The 18,160-nt window shown below is 35.4% G+C and overlaps 1 long non-coding RNA gene across 1 annotated transcript; it reads right to left on the reverse strand.

Annotated features, from left to right (window-relative positions):
- Positions 1 to 750: 750 nt before the first annotated feature.
- On the reverse strand, positions 751 to 12,551 carry LOC123603242. Its single transcript, XR_006714805.1, has 3 exons — positions 12,480 to 12,551; positions 3,290 to 3,394; positions 751 to 1,865 (listed from the first exon to the last, which is right to left on the reverse strand). It is a non-coding gene; the product is annotated as an uncharacterized LOC123603242 (long non-coding RNA).
- Between the last annotated feature and the right edge of the window lie 5,609 nt (positions 12,552 to 18,160).

Raw genomic sequence — 18,160 nt, forward strand, 5'->3', positions numbered from 1 at the left:
ACTTCTTTCTACTATAATCTCCAGGCTAAATCCTGACCAGACACAAGGTGTTTAAGGTGGTCTTGCTTAATACGCAGACACTTGGTGCCAGAGAAACTAGAAGCAGTTTAAGGGGCGCCTGGGTGGTGCAGTCGGTTAAGCGTCCGACTTCAGCCAGGTCACGATCTCGCGGTCCGTGAGTTCGAGCCCCGCGTCAGGCTCTGGGCTGATGGCTCAGAGCCTGGAGCCTGTTTCCGATTCTGTGTCTCCCTCTCTCTCTGCCCCTCCCCCGTTCATGCTCTGTCTCTCTCTGTCCCAAAAATGAATAAACGTTGAAAAAAAAATTTAAAAAGCATGGTCTTGGAACATGACCTCTACCTCAGCTCCAACTCCCACTCTCCACCTTGGGTTCTGTTTCATTTCCCTAGGCTCTGGTTGCTACCGTCACTTTCTTCTCAAGTCTTCATTTTCCAACCATAGGCCTCTGCCAGGTTCTCGTTGCCCACCTCCAGCCACACAAGTGTACTATGTATGCATGCTGACAGTACAAGATAGCATTTTAAAGCTGAGAAGTCCTCGAGAAATCATTGAATTTAATATCCTCCTTTCAGAGCTATGGAAACCAAGAATCAAATCCGATTTTCCCAATTAAATACTAAAGGTATGGCTTGAGCAGGATACATCATTGGACATATTTTTCTTCCTCACTATGACTGCTAGTGGTGTGTTTTCTACAAATTAAGGTATTCCTTATCCAGACTCCACCTGCCATGTGTTTCCTCCCTCCTCAATTGCTTTTCTTTCCTATGTGTTATCTTGGGTCTTGGGCCACCATCAGAAAGACCGCTCTCTCGCATACAATGCAGGTCTACACATAGAATGAGGGATGGTCTGCATTCAGACCTCCACTTGCTAGAGAATAACTTCTCATTCTTTTTCAATTTGGGGAACCCAAGGACTGTCTGACATCCTTTCTGCAGACAAAAAAATGTCATTTATCCTATAGAGATGTAGAATTAAGAAACTGGTTTTGAAACCTGCTCCCATCGTCAGTTTGTCTGTCATTTAGTCTGCTCCCTGTGCATCTCCTGCTACCACCGGAATCAGTCACATATGCTTTTGAAGTGGTCTGGGTGTGAAAGTCCAGAGCTTGACATGTTTTCTCCCACTGAAACATGTGAGGCATAGTTGAAATAGTACTACTATTATTACAATTGTTCAAGTCCATTTTGCATTAAATAGGCTTTTTTTCCATTCTTTCCCGAGAACATATTCAGCAGATACACATAATTTCAACGAGAAATATGTTTTAAGATCCAGCCAGTATCAAAATTAACTTTTAACTCACATAATTCATTCAAAAGTTCATAGCTACCAGAATTTACCTGTTTAAGTCTACATTTCTTGTTATGGTGTTTGTGGATGGTATTTCAATATAACTGAATTTCTTCCCTTGATATTTTCTTGTTTAGCATTGACAGTCAAGGGTTTATATATCAAGACGAGTAAGAGGTAACAGTTCATTCTCAAATGTCTGTTAAAGCTTTTTTTTTCTTTTTCTTCCTAGCTGGATGAAAAAAAAAAGATTCTACATAATGTTAAAGCAAAATAGAGAGATAAAAGGTCAAGGTTCTGATCAAACTTGCCCAGGCACTGCCTGTTTGAGCTCAAGTTGATTATTTCAGTTTTCTGTGAATCAGGTTCCACATCTACCAAATACCTTCAGTTCTTGTTTTCAAAATACAGAAAAAGTCCTTGAGAAAATGCATTATGTGTTACAGTGCAGAGTACGCTTACCATTGAGAAGAGTGTTAAAGAGCTCAGCGTCCACTTTTTGTGCACATAAAATCAACCCACGTTCCAAGGAAATGCATAGACTGTCAGGGCTGTGAAGAAAGGATGCATTTAACACAGGAAAGGGTTTTACTAACTAAAACAGTTGTATGCTGTAGTTAAGTTATGGAGGAAGAGGGGCTAAGAATCTTTTATCTGATAAATGTCTGAAATTCATCTTTCTATAGTCAAAGAAACTGCTCTATCAGAAGGAGAAAAAAAGAGAATATGTTATATATTGTCATACTCCTTTTTAATAAAACCTAGGGAAAGCTATTCGTTCCAGGCTGAGGTTGGGAGAAATAAGACAAGAGTGAAAATATGAATTTGTTTTTACAGACTTGTCCAGTATTCGGACACACAACGAAAAACCCATCCAGGGGTCTATTTTTGCACTGGGCCAAAAGGATTGGCAACTGTTTATAAGAGTGGGCAAAATGAACCCAGAAGAGTAATCACCGGGCAATTCAGATGCAGATTGCAGGCATGGAGGAAAGGGTGGGAACATGCAGTTATGATGAGTAAAATCGCTGACTTTAGTCATCAAGACCAAGAGTTAAATATGTGTTTGCTTTGTTAGGGATGAATCAGGCTGAGCGACAATTGTCTGTGGTTGTGGTTATTGAGAAGAGAGAGCCAGTGTGCTATATGAGTGCTGGCAAGTGTTCTCATCCTGCGTGAGCCTAAAAAAAAAAAAAAAAAAAATTCTGTTACCGTTTCCATTGGCCAAGTAATGTGATCGTTCCTAGGGCATAAAAATCACAGCAGGAATTTACAAAAATTAGACAAGCACTGCAACGCACATTATGCCACATGGTCATGAAAACTGTAATCAATATTAATATTATTGAACATAGAGAATATTTTAAAAAAGGAGTCTGTTGAAAATGAGATATCAAAACTATGTAATTTATAAGTCTTTTATTTAGAGGAATGGTAGGCAAGTGTCTCCAATGTAGAAAGACTTTAACTTCCAACAGGCCGGCTCAGCCAGTCTGTATTAATGAACTATGCCAGACCTAGCATGGGGCAACCTATTATAAAGGATAAATTGGAGGGAGAAGAATCAGCAAGAAAAGAGTACTTTTCATGAAAAAGAGCAACAATGATAGGAGCATCTTCAAGCACTAACTACATTACAAAACCAGGATTGTAAATCCTACAGGAATGTGGAAAAGAGTTCATTCAGAATGAAAATGAGATCAAAGTTTGGATGGTCTACTTTATATTTGATGAGTTGTAAAGCAATATAATGTGACAGAAAATTTGCTATATAAGTTGTGGGTAAGTCCCTCCCTTTTTTTTTTTTTTTCTTTTTTTTGAGCTTCAGCTTCATCATTTCTGAGTTGAGGATCACTCTAGTAAGAATAAGTAACACTCATTGACAACATATTCCATTCAGAATTTGAAACTAGACTTTCAAGCCAGGCTATGAGTCATTATTTCACTCGTAATCTTTACCTTTGTAATGGCTTACCTTAATGCCTTTTCTCCTCAAATGAAAATTACCAGATCAGAAGATAAGGTTGCAGATCTGAGGTTTTATAATATGTCAATATTGATTGACTGAAGTCAGTGAAGCCTAAAAACAAAACATAACTCTCTCTTAAATCAACAATCAAAAAGGAATAAGTCCGTGCTTATGGCAACCTGGTAATTGTACAATTGCTGATGGAGTTATTCTTTGAGATGCAAATTAGAAATATCTATTATGTTCATATCTTTCAACTTAATAATTCCATTTCTAGTTATGTTACGTATAATATTTAGTGTAGAAAATCTATTCGTACAAAGATGCTCGCTTCAACCTTGACCAGTACAGCAAAGCATTAGATGCAACTAAATTTAAAAAAATGGAGAACTGATTAAGAAAATTGATGGAACACCACGAAGCTACCAAAACTGATAGTTATGAAGACTATAACAATGGCAACCTAAATGCCCATCCAAGTGAGAACAGATAAAAAAAAAAGTGTGGCATGTGCACTGTGGTTTGTTATACAGAGTCATAACAAATGCCATAGAATGACAGACAACCTTATGATTAAGTCTTAGTACTAAGATTATTAAAGAAAGTAGATTCCAAAAGACCACATGCAGTATACTAAGCTTTTTATAAAGTCAGAAATAAAATATATAGTTTTTAGGATCACATATAGATACAATTTACAATTTATATAGATGTATATATACACCACCATTACATATATTTATAATGTATATAATATATATGCAATGTATATATATATATATATTATATATTTTTCATACATGTGAAGTAAGGGAACAGTAACAATAGAGTTCTGAATGACACTTCTGGGGGGGAAAGGTAGGTGAGGGCTGGGAGACACAATGTACAGTGTAGGTTGTTGTCGAACTCATAGTTTTTGGGAGGATGGAGGTGAATTTCTGAGGGATTTTATAGTACTACAAATAAGTACATGCTTGAACCACTAATGAGAATGTTGTCATGAACCTAGGATTATGATTCCTGCAATTATGTATATCTACAAGCCAAACAGAAATAAAGATAAGACACATTTTTAAAAAAATATAAAATAGTTTTTAAAGGTTCACTAATAAAAAAGACTAGAAGATAATAAATACAAATAATGGTTGTGTTGCTGTGGTAACTGTGTGACTTTTCCTTTTCTTTTTCAAATATTCTAAAACATATTATTTTAATGAGGACAACTGTTTATAACTCATTAAAAAACAGTATGCAGACCCATGGGTCTGTATGCCAATGAACTTTTGTAAATATGAAGAAGACAAATGAAATAATGTAAAATTGATCAGCATTTCAGCAGGCTGTGGACCAATCCCCATAGCTGGAGGACATGAAGAAGTCACTATTGACCTTGCATTGACAACTAATTTAAGAATGAATCAAGAAAAAAAAAATGTGACTATTTGCAAGAGCACATGCCAGATCCAATTTGCAATGAAAAGTTATATTACCTACTAGAAAAATCTCCATTTGGCATTGACCTGGAGCGTGCAACTGTTAGGTTTCAAACATGAAAGTAATATGACCGATATGCTCTCCTTTTCAGTTATTTCTGCAGAGGTTGTATACAGAGGAGTTTCAGATTAACATATGTAACATGGACTTTGAGCCCATTAGTTGAATGTTGATGCGCAGAAAACCAACAGGAATAGGGGATGATTCATAATACAAACAAATTGATTGGACACTTTGACAATGATGTTCATAGAGCATGACATTGTTTCTGGTTGGATATTAATGCATTAGGAGGCTCATTCAGCATCAGAAAAATATTACACCAAATTACACTTTTATAAAGAGCTCTAAACCTTTGATTTAGAAACATTTAGACCATTTTCCACCTTTCTTTTAGCTTTTAAGATATAAGCTATATGATTGTTTTTAAAATATAATGATAATTTACATTTGAAGAATACTAGATGAATTAGATAGGCGATATACTTTGCAGCATTGTCATATATATTTTCCTCAAATTTAGTGTTTTCTTTCTAGTACACCATCTGTAACACATATAAATCAGTAGATTTCACAGTGTATTTATTCCAGTTTTATTTGCCCAGTAATTAAAAAAAAAAAATCTTGGGCAAGAAATAGCTTTCAGAAAATAGTCTCTTTACAGAATTTAAAGATTACCTTCCCTTTATCTTCTCTTTTATACTATTCCTCATTGTAAAATAAAAATAAAGTTGGAAAATATTTTATGAAGTAATCATTTATAATTTCTCATCAATTAAAACTTAAAACCACAAGTGTTTGGTTTTTCTCTTCTTGCTAGTTATTTAAAGTCTCTGGCTTTCAATGACAGGTGTAGAAAGCTATGTGATAAAATAAATTAGATCTTCAGATTCGAAAGAAAAAAATAACCAAGTTTGAATCCTCCTGCTGCCACCTTGAAAAAAATCATGTAAAATCTCTGAATCTTATTTTCCTAACCTGTGAGAAGATGACAGCAGCCAACATAGTTTACAAGAATCCTTGAAAAATAAATGGGAGCTTCTATTCAAATGAGCAAAACTCTTATTGGTTTTGTTTGTTTGTTTTTAATTTTTTATAACGTTTATTTACTTTGAGAGTCAGACACAGAGTGTGAGAGGGGGTGGGGCAGACAAAGGGAGACACAGAATCGGAAGCAGGCTCCAGGCTCTGAGCTGTCAGCACAGAGCCCGACATGGAGCTCGAACTCACAAACCCTGAGATCATGACCTGAGCTGAAGTGGGCCACTTCATCGACTGAGCCACCCAGGCACCCAAAAACTCTTATTGTTTTTAATAATTGTTTTAGAACAAAGTTCTAAAGATAAACATAACAATTGTTTTAGAATAAAGAACTTGAAACCAAACCATCTTCCTAGCACAAGGAGGACGAGGCTGTCTCAAGAATGCACGGAAATCCCAGTGAGCGCTTTTGTAAGGGATTAAGAACAGTCTCCTCTGAACTCAGGCACCCAATGCCAATACTACTATGTTGTCCTAGGGACAGCAGGGCAGCACTCGCTTTCTGCAGAGTTGGACTGAAGTCTGTGGGCTCCAATACAAGCACCTACATAGATGTTCTGTGGAGATTCTGGACATGAGATGTCACTGTGTCAGGAGGTAGAGAAGAAATGTGGCACAAGTGAGCTCTTATGATATAAACATAGCACCTGGTCTAAGGCTTCTAGCATTGCTAATAATCACGATATTTAAATAAATGTATTTGTTTCTTGCATTTTAAAGTTATTTAAATTATTCATATTTATGTAGAAAATAGATGCAAAAAATAAAAGCAAGCAGAAAAAAATTACCCATAATCCTACCACCATAACTGCTATTAGTTATATTTCTGCTAATAGTATGTAACCACTAGTAGCATTTTGAACAATATTTTATATGTTATTTTCAATGTGCATGCATGAAACATATGTATCTTTAAAGTGGGATCATAGTATGACATTTTTTGGATATATTGCATTTACCAACATATCATCAACATACTACATATTGATCAATATAGGTTGACCCCATCATTTGTAATTATTGAATAGAATTCCATTTTATGGATATATACGTTACTCAAGTGATAACCTATAACTGTATATTTAAATTATTTTCAGATTTTCCCCATTATAATAATATTGTAATATATATCTTCACATTTCTATCTTTATGAATCTTTATGATTATTGAAAAAAATTTAGAAATGGAATTTCTGAATTAACTACATTGCTTCCAACTACACTGTACAAAGTTTCTACTAATTTTACTCCTGCCTGCAATTTGTGAGAGCCCATTTCTTTTCAGGGAACCACATTGAGCATTTTCCTTCTTTAACTCTTTGACAGCCTGATAATTGATGAGAAAAGAGAGGATATCTAGTCTTTTTGTCCATGGTTATGATTACTAGTAAGATGAAATATTTTTCATCACTTATTATCATTTATATTTCTGATTATTGTACCTTGCCTGTTATATGTTCTTTTTATTACTAGTTTGTAAGATTTCTACATCAGACATCAACCTTTTTCTGTCACTCATAGTTATATATTTTTCCTTGTCTGTCATTTGCTTTTTCACTTGGATTATGGTACTTTTCCCCACACAAATGTCTTAAAATATTTAATTATTTAGATCTTTGAATTTTTGCTCTGAGTCTTGATTGAAAGGGCTTTCTTCACCTGTACATATGCACTTGTATTTCCTTCTAGCAGTTTTACATTTTATTATATACTTATATTCAATTCATTTAGAGAATTAATTTTATTTTAAGGTGTGGGTTACATATTTAAATTTATTCTTGCCAAGTGGTTAACTTGTTGTACTTGCCACAATAATTTTTTATCAAATTGTACGTTTTCCTTACCGATTTTAAATGTCACATTTATTATACAGTAGTCTCCGTATCCAAAGTTTCATTTTCCATAGCTTCAGTTACCTGTTATCAACTGCAGTCCAGAAATAAATGACACCCCTTCTGACCTGTCATCAGAAGGTCACTAGCAGCCAAATGCTATGTCCCAATGCTTACGTCATTCACCTCACTTCGTCTCATCATGTAGGCTTTTTATCATCTCACACCATCACAAGAAGGGTGAGTACAGGACAATAAGATATTTTGAGAGAAAGAGACCACATTCACATAACTTTTATTGTAGTATATAGTTATAATTGTTCTCCTTTATTGTTCATTATTATTAATATCTCACTGCACCTAATTTATAAGTTAAACTTTATCATAGGTATGTATGTACAGGAAAAAACATAATATATTTTAAACAACATATGCAATATATATATGGTTACACATAGCATATATAGGATTTAGTAGGACCATAATCCTACCACTATTACTTATATTTCCACTCTTAGCTATTAGTACCACTATCGTATATATAGATGGTATAACGGCATACAACCACTAGAAGCATGTAGCTACCATACTGAACAGTACAAGACTAAAAATTCAGTGCCATCAGGACTTAGATAATGACAAAAGCTTTTCTAGGGGTGCAGCTGGTCCAAGTAGAGTTACAGACTGATATAAAAAGATGGCCTATAGCAAAATACAAAGAAAGAACTGGAGTTGAAATGCCAAGGAAGAGGAGCCTGCAAAAAAGACTAAGAGAGAACAGTGTAAGAAATAGGACAAAAGGGGAGAACATCTGAGATTTGGAAGATGAGAAAAAAAGGTATTGGGGAGAAGAACTGTTGTTTCTAAGTTAGAAAATCTTGCTAATCCATCAAGTCATCTTCAACAAAGGGTTGGATAGCACTGAAAATATATTGGCAATTAAGAAGTAATGATCAATAATGGTTTTAAAATGAGCATCTAACAAATTCAGAGAGTCCCAGAAGAATTTTAACTGTTTTGTAGGTTTTAACTAATTTCAAATATTTAGTTTTTACCTACAATTTTTAGCTAAGCATAAAACTTTCCATTTCATTGTGTGATGGAATAGAGTCATCCTTGATGCCTCAAGTTTTCACATTCCACATCTAATATACTATAGAATCTTGAAGTTTACAACTTTGAAATCTCTCCTCCCAAGTCATCTCCTGCCATCCTGGTACAAGCCACCATCACTTACTGTTCTGGATGATACAGCAGCCTCTGGAATGGGGCTCCAGGATCTTACCCAATCCTACGTTCCAGATTTCACTCTGAGTCAGTGTGATCCTTTTATAAAAGAAGTCAGTTCCTATCATTCCTCTGCTGAAAATGCTTGGAGGTCTTCCTGTCTCTCTCAGAGTAAAAGGAAGAGTATGTAAAAATTTCCTGCAATTCTCCATGATCTGACCATCTGCTTCCTCACTGATGGCATCTCCTGCAGCAATTTCTCCTTTAGCCTTTTCAGCCATTCTAACAATCCTTTACCCCAGCCAGCCAATTTCTAAACTCTGGGCTCCCTCCTCACTTCCTTCAGATTTCTGCTCAAATGTCACTGTACCAAAACACCGTTTCCGGCCCGTTAGAGGAGCAGCCTCCTTTTCCTTGTTGCATATACCCTTATGCTATTTAATTTTTCTCTATAGCACTTCTTACTCTGTTTTCTATTGTATTGTACTACATTGCACTCTATTCTTTTTTATTTGGTTGAGATATAGAGAGATAGAGAAAGAGAGTGAGCTGGGAAGGGGTAGAGGGAATAAGAGAGAGAGAGAGAGAGAGAGAGAGAGAGAGAGAACCTTAAGCAGGCTCCAACTCCTAGCAGAGAGCCCCACTGCAGGCTCAATCTCACCATTATGAGATCATGACCTGAGCCAAAATCAAGAGTCAGACAATTAACTGACTGAACTATCCAGCCACCCCTATTCTATTCTATTCTATTCTATCCTATGCAATTTTTCTCTACTCTCTCCTCTCACTAGAATGTGAGTCCCACGAGGGCATGAGCTTCCTTTGGTTCCCTGCTGGATCCTGCGAGCCAAGATCAGTGGCGGCACTTATTAGCTATATGACTCACTGAGTGAACTTGTATCTGGATATTTTAAAAATCACCATGAGTCTTCTAAATCATTGCTGGCATTAAAAGTAATGTTTCCAATTTTGAAGTCTCTCAGAAAGGGTTTCTTCTCCCCAAGAGAAATTTCCATTTCATGTTTTGAAAGATTAAATGAAAAGGAATTTGAGTTATGATGATTGAATTTTGGGGATATCATAATTTCAAGAGATTTTTTTACTGATAAAGCTTTATTGTGATCATTGAAAATAAAAATATTTCTTGAAAGGTCATACGGCATAGAAATGAAAAGGTTAAGACTTTAGAGACTTTACAGCAAGATCATCTAGTCTTGGAGATCTACTTCCCAGCTGTGTAACTTTGAGGACTCCTATATGCCTCAGTTTTCTCATCTGTAAAACAAAATAAATAATTGTACCTAATTTATAAAGCTGTCATGAGTATTAAATGATTTAGGTCATGCAAAGTGCTTAAAATAGTGCTTTGAACATAGAGTCTCATAAGAATTTGCGATTATTATTTATTTGATAATAGTATTATCACCTCACAAGTTAGTAGGTACTTGTGGTTGACAGACTCTTGGATTTTGTTAGTTTATTTTTCTCTGTAACGATTCCATGAAAAAGATCTCTTTAGGGGAGAAATCTAGGTAGTATTAACCGTGTAGATACAAAAAGTAGACAAGAGAATGAAGGCAATTTCTAGTCATTTGCATAAACTCTCTTCTTTTTCACCTGTGGGACTCAAACAAACTTTTTGGGCCCTTATACTTTGCAAATAAATGCCACCTTGTATCTCCATTTCAGTTTACGTGCACGGGCAAAGTCAAAGAGAAATAGGGCGGATTCAGCAAGTTATTCCCCAATAGAGTAAAACTCTAAAAGCAAGTTTTTTCTGCCCAGAAAAAAAGGCTATTTAGAAGAATGAGGAGTTCCAATATTGAGAATGAGTGAAGAAAGTTCAAATTCACAAACCCTAGGTTTAAAAAAATTGACCTTATGAAAGTCAGGTCCTTAAATATTTGTCCTCCTCAGGTAAATCTGACTCAAGCTGTTCATCCATACTGTATTTCTAGGACATGACATCAATGATCATTTTTTTAGCCTTCCAAAATACTTAGAAATTTATATATTACATTTCATAAATCGACTAGATGGTGATATTAATAGTCATAATTGATACTGAGCCATGGTGTTTAATTTTGCATCACCTGTGTTTACATGTGTTTATCACCTTATTTGAACGTAATCTTTATAAAATCGGGTCTTCCACTTCCTTAGTAATTCCCCAAAGAGGCAAGAGCAGTGTTCAGGAAACAACACTATTTGTGGGGATATAACAATCAAACAGAATTTTTAAGGACATCATGTCCTCTCTTTCAAATATTATTGATTTTGAAAAATATAATCTGCTACTTAAAAGTAAATTTTAATGAGGAACAGATTATTGTTGCCTATGTAAAACATTTGACATGATTTCTTGAACAATAGTGAACACCACTAAAAGTTGATTTCTCTCCTGCCATGACCTGAGGCATATTTATTAGCTTTTCACTGCCTAAATGTCTCAGCCTAAAACCCAGCAACAATCAAGACTTGATATTCAATTTAACTGAGCAAAATATTCACTTTAAGGATTGAAAAGACAAAAGAATTATATGAATTTATTTTCCTCCAACTCTGCCCCAGGGTTTACAATTGTGTCAGAGACAAGTCAGACTGGAGGAAATGGCATCTAATGAAATGCTGAAAAAGCAGCACTCATTGAGCCAAGAGATCAGAGAAGGAAGTCATCACTTTGTGATCTTAGTCAGGGAGAAAGTGGGGCTTCAGCTAATACCTAAAAGGTATGTAGAGTTTGAAGAAAGAGATGGGAGAAAAGATGGTTACAGCTCTGGCTTTGGAAATTTTGTACTTTTTATTTTTGGCCAGGACACATTTACAGATGATCTATTAAATTAAAAAAAAAAAAAAAGACTTTGTCCATCTTTGTAACCTTTGTGTCTCCCTAATCTACTCAAAGGTGACTCAGAGTCTTTATAAACAAAGTTCAAAAGATCAGTCGGAGACAAAAATCTCATGAATTGTATAAAATTGTTCCTGTTTAAAAAAATAATAGTGAAGGATTTGTTTTGCAGAAAGAGAGGAATTAAGCAGTGGGAGAAATAATAATATCCCCAACATTTATCATAATAGAATTTAGTATCTTTGATTTTGTCACTTACACCCTGGGGAATTATACTACAAACTACATTTTTACCTGTCATGTCCTTTTTTGTAGAAAAATTAGCATTAAAAATATCCTTAGTCAAAGTCACCATTTCAATGTAAGTTATAATTAAAAATGAATGAAATAAAAGGGAATTGATCATTTTTATAGTTTGCAAGATGCTTAAATGTGTTTTTTCTTAAAAAGAAACTAACCACTACCACAACAAAATTATTTACAGGATATAATAATGCGGGGAGCAAGAGATTCAAGGAGATGGGGAAGGAAAGAAGGCAATTCTTTTAGATTCCCAGTTTTATTTTATTCTAATTTTATTCTAGGTATTCTAATTTTAATATGTGCCATCCTATAAAAATCCTGCATCTTAACTATAACAGAAAGATATTGATCCAAGATTTTGAGGGGGTTGGGGAAAAAGAATGAGGGAGACACAGGGATTGAGGGAAATTTATAGCTGGAGCTGATACTGAGTGAAAATTTAGAGTACGTACCTAGCTTGTTTTGTGCTTCCTTTCTTCCAGAGAGGAAATGACACTTTAGATTCCCTGGGATGCTGGAACCACATGCAAAAAAGGATGGGCAAATTTGTCATTCAGAATTTATGAAGGATATTTTTTCTTCTCACTGACTAAAAAGAACAAATCAAACACTAGGTTTCCAATTCTGAAAATTAGTAGACTCTGGAGAGCCAATTAAACATTATTCCCCTATCTCGACTCTGTTTTAACATCCTTCTTTATTGCACACTGTTTCTTTCGCTCACAAGGCAGGTAGATGGTGTTATCAGGCTAATTTGGGGACAGTTATCATTATAATGTAATTTTTTGCAATTATGTGGTAGACCAGGTGGCAAGACAGCATGGCTTTGCATTGCCAAGGTGCAAAACAAATTCAGTGTTCAATCAACCTGAGAGAGAAAGGACAATTCTCATTTGCATAAACATGTAGCCACGGAAACGAGATGCACAGAGGTATAAGGGGAAAGAGACCTATTTTACATGATGTGCATAGAATATTTGACAGTTTAGATTGGAGGCGTCATTGATGTGGGTTGGAATGGTACGGTTGGTTGCCATGGATATGGTTTTCCCTACTGGCAGTGCAGAGATTGGCAGGGATGGATGCTGGAAAAAAAAAAAAAAAAAAGCCCAAACCACTGCAACACTCTGGCAGCCTCATTCTTTTCTTTTGTTGAAAAGCTATGTATCCTTTCTGCACTAATGACAGCTCATCAAGTATGCAGTGTAATCTAGAAACACTGATATTTCTGTAATAAATCATTCATGTATAATATATATGTATTTATACATTCTATGCACATATATATGTGGCGATCTACATGTATATATTTGGAATAACATGTATGCAGATTAATAAAAGATTAGATTCAGGAGGAAAATATTTACCTCTTTCCTACTCTTTTCTATTTAGCATTAATTTAGGAAATCCTTAGATATGATGATTTATTAAATAAAGTAAACAGTGTATAAATACACTGAATTATCATCTAACTTACAAAAAGAGAATTGCACAGTTTGTCTTTGTGGAGAAGGCAAACAATGAAAGAAAGGAGGAGTGGCTCGTCACAAGGGCCTAGTCTCTGATTATTTGACCCCTACAGTCACCACATTGTTGCAATATAACTACTCAAATGATACTTATCCATGAAAAACAAGGTAGTTTCTATTTTCTTTACAGGTTTTAGCACAACATTTAGCACAGTATAAACCCAAATATGCCATTTATGCTGTTTTTCAGAACAGTCAGGCATTTACTTTTTATTTCTAAAAGCTCACCCACCTTGTTTCCAGACAGTTAGTCCAGAGCCTTGCTTTTATTAAAAGGGTTGCAGGAAAACCTTTTGTCTTTAAGAATTTATTCACTAACATACTTTGTGATGGGGTCTGAAGGAGCGAAGTCTCCAACCACCCAGTCCAGCAGGGTAAGAACCTTTGTTTCCATGAATGCAGCTTTGCACTCGGCCATACTCTCAAGATCTGAATGCTGGTAGACAAGTTCTTATGAACTTGTGGGTTTCCTCAATCCTCCTCCCAGAATGGAGAAAAATGTTGACTGGCGCAGCATCCTCTAAATTGTCTGTCCACCCAAACATTGGACACTGGGTAAAGAGTTGGAAACAGGATTATTGTACTATCAAAATACCAGGATCACTTTTGAAACATGGGCACGTTGTTTGCCTTTAATAATTGGCTTAATAATATAATAGTTGATCCATACAGCCATAACTTGATGGATAACTACCAGTGAACTGATCTTTATTTGGATTAAGATTTAAGAGTGTGCACTTGAAAGAACAATTAAAATATTTTTCTCTCGCCTTGTAAGAGAGGTCTTCTAAATGGGCAAGTGAAGAAAGTCTGCATTGATACTACATAATTTTGCCTTACTTAACATTTTATATGAAGATCTATTCTTTATTGATAAGGCATATAAAAGGCACCAGTTATTTTTGCTACTTTATTTTCTTACATGAAACCTGCTAGTGGGTCAGTTCCTGTGAGAACACTCACTCCACCCTCCACCATCATTGTTCTTTCCCTAGAAACCACTCAATAATCGCTAGTATCCATTCTATGCTAAACTAATCAGTGACCCCTTTCTCAAGGTGAAAATCAGCCGTAATCATATTGTATTTATTTTCATTATCATTATTTCTTGGTTTATTTTTACCTGTGCTTCTTAGAATGCTGAGCTCTTATTTATTCCCTAAATCCTTTTGTCTCCAGTGCCTGTGGACATTAATAAATATTTGTTGCCCCCAAAATTAAAGTTAGTAATTGCTTTAATCTCTCCATTTTAATTGTTTCCTAAGTTTTAAAAAATGAAACTCTTAAAAAATGAAACTTCCAAACTCTACGCAGATAATAAGATTATCATATAAGGAGATTCAAATGAGTAAAAAGTGATTAAGTACAACTTTTAATACAGTAAATTAACACAATACAGATGATCAACTTGGCCATATACCTTTTGATCACATGTAGACATTCCTGTCCAGGCACTCCTCTCAACTATATTTTATTGCCTTCTGTACTTTGCCTTATTTCCTATAACACTCTGTGTTCTTTTCTGTTTTTCTTTCCCACTCCTATCATCCTTGTTTGTGCACTATTCCTCCATTTGCAATTGATATAAAAGGTACAATATTGAAGAAAAGCAAGTGATGCTGGGGCATGTTCACCATTGCCCATAGGTTCTGAAGACACTTGCAAGATCCTAGCCTGTTTCTTTACTTATTAAAGGAGAAGAAGAAGAAGAAGAAGAAGAAGAAGAAGAAGAAGAAGAAGAAGAAGGAGAAGAAGAAGAGAAGAAGAAGAAGGAGAAGAAAGAAACAAAGAAAGAAAGGGAAAATATTTAGGTTAGGTGCTACAGCACTGAGCCCCTCCCACATCATTGTAAAGGTGAACAAGTGATCCGGTATGTATCATGCACTGAAATAAAAGTTTCTAAAACCCTGCTTCTATTTCAAAGACACAGAATTTGCTTGCTCATCATTAAAAATCAATTTTTAGTCTTACAGGAATAAAGAAACACGAATGTGGTTATCTTATGAGCGAAGACCTGATTATCTCATGCTGTGAGTGTGATTCCTCAATGGTCAGAAGGGGAGCTCTGGAGAGGTCTACTTTTCTTGGGCAAGTGTACACTTGCCTCAGTCTCACTCATAAACCAGGAAACAGTCACATGCACTGAGCCTTAAATGTGTTCATTTCAAACCAGGCAGGAGGCCTGACACACATACTAAATTTTCAGTATTAGCATCTCCAAATCTTTATCATCGTATACGTAGATTGATTCATTTTCAGAGTCTGGTAACTGGTTCAATGTTATATCATTTTAAAGATTTTGTTGAATACCTTATTCTCTCATTTTCTTGTTGAGACTACAACTTTAGTTAGTTTTAGTCCCTTCCATAAAAGAAAAATGTAAGTTTTACATTTTGTGTCACAGGTTCATTTTTTCCCCCCTGAAAATAGACATTTTCCTTATTTCTGAGACTCATCCAAGATATAGGCAGTATTTCTTCCACGAAAGAAGAAAAAGGCAGCAAACTGATTACTTGTTGCGATCAAGCTTATTATAACAGAGACAGAAAACCAGAATGCACTTCCTAGATCTGTCATTAGGTGAATAAAAGGGGAGGATTTCTTTTTCTTGTCTTATTTTCCTCATTTGTGAAGTGACACCTTCTGATCTTCATGAGCACTCTTGACACAGTAAAGCAAGGAAGTCAGGATTTCCGAATTCCTTGTGATGAGGAGCAGTCACTGACTTTCCTTGTGCTGTGACTGCAGCTTCAGGTGGGACACGTGCTCAAATAAATGACCATGGTGGAGCTAGTTTCTGATGCAGGTGATAAGAGGACAGGTTGGTGGCCAGGTCTGATGGCATAAGTTGTTGCTTGAACTAAATGTTAATCAAAATAAAGCTTGATGGCTAATGATGCATTATGATCAATCTTGAGAGTAACTGATTGTTGATGACTTAGAACTTTTTATAGAAAGTATTACCTACACTGACATTCACTTTATAGCTCAACTTCTTCAACTCTAAGTAAAATTAGAGACCCTTTTATCTTCTATTTAAATCCATCCCCTTCCTGAAGAAGGCATGTGCATTGGTATAATGAAGCATAGAAAGTACATTTGTTATGTGAAAGGTACTAAAATTCCTGATGTAGCATGCATTCTGATAAAATTACACAGATATTAAATTTTCACTCACAAATTTGTCTATCTGCCACCTACACTTACCATGACCTCACAACCCTGCCATCAATTTCGTTTTCTTTTTAGACTACTTCCAAAGAGTTAATAGGAAAAAAAAAAACAGTTTTAGAGCTCAGAATTACTGGATAATGTTTCTTTATCTGGAAAAGAAAAAGCACTTCCATTCAGGGCTAACCTCAAATTTTTATTTTTCTGGTCTTCAAAATACCACGTCATTTTCTCACTGTACCACTGTTCTGTGTCACCCATGAGGACATCAAACCATGTGCCAATATGAACTTACCCTTATCCAGTCAGCTCAATAGGATGATGCCCTTCACCATTCAAATTAAATCTGAACCCTGTGTCACTGCTCCTAAGCTGCTATTCATCAATTTTTTCATGTTGTCATGTAGCCATGCTGTGGCTTTTGCTAATGTCCTTATCTCTATCATTAATTTTACCTTCTGATGTAGTAGTACCGGGTGATATGATTTACAACTTAATAAAATGAGTTTTTAAAACATTAGATAAACTAGTAAATCCATTTTTATAAGAGTCAGCAGTCTAGAGTTTTGAAGGTAGACTTAATTTACCTCCTTTGCCTGATTTCATCTCAGGTGAACTGAATGGCATAAAACAATACAGTAAACAATGCAGTCATGCATAATACATAGCAGTTGAATTCAATTTTAGTGGTTCTCCTAATGGTGTCCAGATGAGAACAAGGTGGGAGTAGAAGTGTTGAGAGGTGTTCTGAGGCATCTCCTTGACTTTGAAATCTTACTTTCTTACCTTTTTTAACCTTTATGTCTGAGAATAAAATTTACCTCTGGGGACACAAATCCTTAAGGGGAGGTTAAATTGTTTTTCACAGCGTGGAATGCCAACTTTTTTTAAAAAAAGGAATCAGTTGAAGGATAAATAAACTAACATAATAAAGAATATTTCTGCCTCTAGGCAGATAATTAGCCAAACCACCTAAGACAGATATGTAAAACAATCAAAGATATTTATCTTTTAAGTGCAGAAAGAAGCAATTTGTTCTCCCTACTCACCAAGATGCCAATTTAAAGGACTAAGACAATTCCAAATATTACCCAAATGTGTGTCTGGTAAGGTAATCTGAATTCTATAACTGGATAGAATCTAGTCAATTATAAACCCACATACTTTTGAATAGGTTTGGGCATGAGTGACCATTATTCACTTATTCATGAAACTCAATACAAGCTCTCCATATCATCCTGAATACCTGTGTATTTATAGGATCTACTGCCAAAAAATAAAAAGGAACCAACTATCAAGAGAATTTTTCAATGGCCTGAAATAGTGGGAATAAGAATATCTAATTTCTGCATTACTCATCATACCCCCCCACCCCCCCACCCCCACCCTGGGGAATGGAATGTTAAATTGAATTTCTAAGCTTTAGAAAGTGC

Source organism: Leopardus geoffroyi, chromosome A1 (genome assembly GCF_018350155.1).
Source record: "Leopardus geoffroyi isolate Oge1 chromosome A1, O.geoffroyi_Oge1_pat1.0, whole genome shotgun sequence".
NCBI lineage: Eukaryota > Metazoa > Chordata > Mammalia > Carnivora > Felidae > Leopardus > Leopardus geoffroyi.